Source organism: Carlito syrichta, unplaced genomic scaffold, assembly GCF_000164805.1.
Source record: "Carlito syrichta isolate Samal-C Ts95f unplaced genomic scaffold, Tarsius_syrichta-2.0.1 Scaffold138552, whole genome shotgun sequence".
Lineage (NCBI taxonomy): Eukaryota > Metazoa > Chordata > Mammalia > Primates > Tarsiidae > Carlito > Carlito syrichta.
The window spans coordinates 120,995-125,084 of NW_007082648.1; positions in this window are offsets into that span (position 1 = coordinate 120,995).

Consider the following 4,090-nt stretch of genomic DNA (forward strand, 5'->3'; position numbering starts at 1 on the left):
AACTTGGTGAGACCTCATCTCTACAATATATCAAAAAATTAGCCAAGCGTGGTAGCACACACCTGTAGTTCCAGCTACTTGGAAGGCTGGAGTGGAAGGATCGGCTGAGCCCAGCGGGTCGACGCTGGGGTAACGTGAGCATGCCACTGCACTCCAGCCTGGGCAACAGAATGACACTTTGACTCAAAAAAGAAAAAAAAGAAAGAACTGTTGGGCTGGACATGATGGCTTACGCTTGTGATCCCAGTACTTTGGAAGACTGAGGCAGGAGGATGCTTGAAGTCAGGAGTTTGAGACCAGCATGGGCAACTTAGGGAGACTCTATTTTTTAAAAAATCTATTGCATGAATAGATGAACAAATAAAAAATTACAAGTGATTCCAAATAAGCTAAGAAAAGTCTAACTGGAGAAAACATTCAATTGTTCAAGATTTACTGAATACTTACTATGTGTTAGGCCCTGTGCTAAATTCTAGAGTCATTGCATTTCTACCAAAATATGGACTTTTTGGCCTTTAATTGCTGAAGGTAGGGGAAGATATACTGGCAATATGCATTTTGCATTCATACATTTCTTTGGTCGTCTACTCTTTTCTGATTAGGAAATGAATCTTCTTAGCATGGGAATATGTACCAACTTTGAGTCCCTGAAGAGTGAGAAAACGAAGTAAAATTTCTGGCGAGACGACAGAACAGCTGGAAGAGGATGTCAGGAAGCAGAATCCTAACATCTGACCTCCAGCCTGGGTTGGGTACTTGATAGTTCACGCTCACTGTTCTAAACAGCTGCACACATTCCTTTGGGTTATCTCTTAGCAATCCAAGTCTTCTGTGTGCCCCACTAAGGACAGAGAGAAAGAGGGAAACTTATATGTAAGTTCCCTCAAACTTCAAATCAGCAAAAAAATTTTTAAAATTTGAATAAACTTCTTTTGCTATTAATACACAGTGCCAGTGTATTAAAGCCATCTGTTTTTAATTACAAGTACCACAACAGCTACATATTCTTAAACAAATATTTGAAACAGCTGCCAAGATGAAATTTTATGAATAGCACATTTTCAAAGCATATCATTCCAAGTTTGATATGTAACAGACGTATGAAGAATTTTTAAAAGGCTGGAAGGCCTTTTTTAGTTAGAAAGGAATGTAAAAGTCAACTATATGCCTATTTTTTTCTTCACTAAAACCAGAAAGTTTTCCCTTTATAATTATGCCAATTGACTTTTTAATCAACGTCGTTATTAATCACCACCAGAATGCTGAATTGATTTAAACACAAAAATGTGGTGTGGTCATATGATTAGCATTTTTTTTTTTTTAGTCCCTGCCTTTTGTGGATTAAAATACCAGCCTTAACTTTTTAAAGAAATAGTCTCTGTCTTTCACTCTACTCCCTATATTAGTATCTTCAGGAAAGCAACAATTACTAAAAGTAAAGTAAGATGGATGCGGTGGCTGACACGTGTGATCCCAGCACTTTGGAAGGCTGAGGCAGAAGGATTGCTTGAGACCAGAAGTTCGAAAACAGTATAGGCAACATAGCAAGACGTTGTCTTCACAAAAATTTAAAAAAATTAGCCAGTTGTGGTGGTGTATGCCTGTAGTCACAGCTACTCAGAAGGCTGAGGAGGGAGGATCACTTGAGCCTAGGAGGTTGAGGCTGTGGTGAGCTGTGATCGTGCTGCCATACTCCAGCCTGGGTGACAGAATGAGACCTCAACACAAAAAGGAAAGGAAAAGAAGAAATGGGAAGAAAAAAGAGAGAGAAAGAGAAATAATCACTGTGCAGTATTGACTCTCAGAAAGCAGAATGTGTGCCCCAAATTTGTAACCAACACCTCTGCTCAAGGGGTCGTGTAGGTAGCCAGCCATCAGGATAGCCAACGGTGACTTAAACGAACAGCAAGGCCAGGCATGGTGGCTCATGCCTGTAATCCCAGAACTTAGGGAGGCTGAGGTGAGTGGATTGCCTGAGCCCGCGGGTTCGAGACCCGCCTGGGCAACTTGGCGAGACCTCATCTCTACAATAAATCAAAAAATTAGCCAGGTGTGGTAGCACATGCCTGTAGTTCTGGCTATTTGGAAGGCTGAGGCGGAAGGATCGTCTGAGCCCAGCATGCAGAGGCTGCGATAGCCATGAGTGTGCCACTGCACTCCAGTCTGACCAACAGAGTGAGACTTCAACTCAAAAATAGAAAATAAAAAAATAAAAAATACAGTGAGACTTGTCTCCAGTGATGTGATTGGTTCAAATGTCAAAATCACTGAGGGATTTTGTATACCACATGTTGACTCTTTAAGTGCAACAAGGGAGCTTTAAGAAGTCATAATTGTATGAAAAACTACAATTAATACAAGCTTACTTTGAATACAGTTTTTAATCACAATATGTTTATTAATTACAAGATATATCAGCACACATTGCAGCTAAGTTCATGAAACAGCTACAGAGACATAGGTGTTATGTCTGTGCAGTGAAATGATTCATATAGCTTAAGCTTACAAAATTATGGCCCTTATACCTTCAGAATAGTATAATATATGCAGAGTAAATCCAAAAATAGGGTTTTTCAAATTTACATTTTCTCTTCATTAGCACCTCATTAAGTAGGGAAAATATCTCTAATTCTGGAAAATAACTCCAGAGAGAAAAATTTTAGCAATAACATAGTATAAGTTGAGGACAATATATTTAAATAATCTTTATATTCCTGTATGTTAATATTCAGAAAACTTGGGTAAATTGTGTCTCTAAAAATGTTGATTTGAATTTATACATGGTATTTTCCAATCCTCATCATACTTTTCCATCACTTCAATGAAAGTTCCATGAAAACAAGCAAAAAAATCTTTAATTAATATGGTACAGGTTTTTCAGTGGAACATGGTTTCAAGATATACTGTGTATGAATAGAGCTTTGCAAAGATGTTGCAATATCTAGATGAATAAGTGATTTTCAGCTATCTGGGAAATTGACATTCCAGAGCCAGATGAATTTAAAACATCTCCTTTCCTCAATTCATAGGAAATGCAAATTATTTTTTAAAAGAAGTGATAACTTTCTATTTTTTTATGTTGAAATTTGGGGGAATATAAAGATAACTCTTAGGCCGAGCATGGTGGCTCACTCCTATAATCCCAGCACTTTGGAAAGCTGAGGTGAGAGAATTGCCTGAGTCCAAGGGTTCGTGACCAGCCTGGGCAACTGGGTGAGACCTCATCTCTACAATTAAAAAAAAAAAAAATTAGCCAGGCTTGGTAGCATGCACCTGTGGTCCCAGCTACTTGGAAGGCCAAGGTGAAATGATTGCCTGAGCCTAGCATCTGGCTGCGGTGGCCGTGAGTATGCCACTGCACTCCGACCTGGGCAACAGAGTAAGACTCTGACTCAAAAAAAAAAGACGTCTTTTAAGATAATGAGAGGGCCCTGGATTCTGCTAACCCAGAGACGGAATCTGGGACTAAACACAAGCCGGGCTCATGAGAGGTGATTAATAAATAGGTGTTGAGTTTAGGAATCCTTTCATGGAATGCAAATTAACAAGAGACCTTTATACACATGCTTTCTATCTGTTAGAAAACTGAGTTTTTTGGCCACAAGTTTTTGTTGCTGTTGTTTTTGTTAGAGAAAATTTGGAGATCTCTGTGTGAGGAAGAGTTACATGATTGTAAGGTACGACCGTTGCTTTCTCAAAATAGCCCCAAATAATGATACAACACAGCATCTTACATCATATCAACATAGTGGTCTTTTTGGGGAAAAAAAAAAAGGAATCTTCAAGTTTCTTTGCAAATTGTCCTTAAAATTTCCACCATGGTTGCAGGGTACTTCGAAAATGTGAAAGGTTACCAGACTGGTGGCACATGCCTATAGCCTCAGCTACTTGGGAGGCTGAGGTGGGAGGATCACTTGAGTCAAAGCATTAAAGGTCACCTTGGGCAACAGAGCGAGAACTTGTCTCTAAAATAATTTTATTTTTTATTTTAAAGATGTGGGGTACAATTCAGGGTTAGGTATACAAACGTTGATTATGCAGGTACCCTTGTTGATGAGGTGTGCCCCCCGCCACAGGCAGTTTCCCTCAA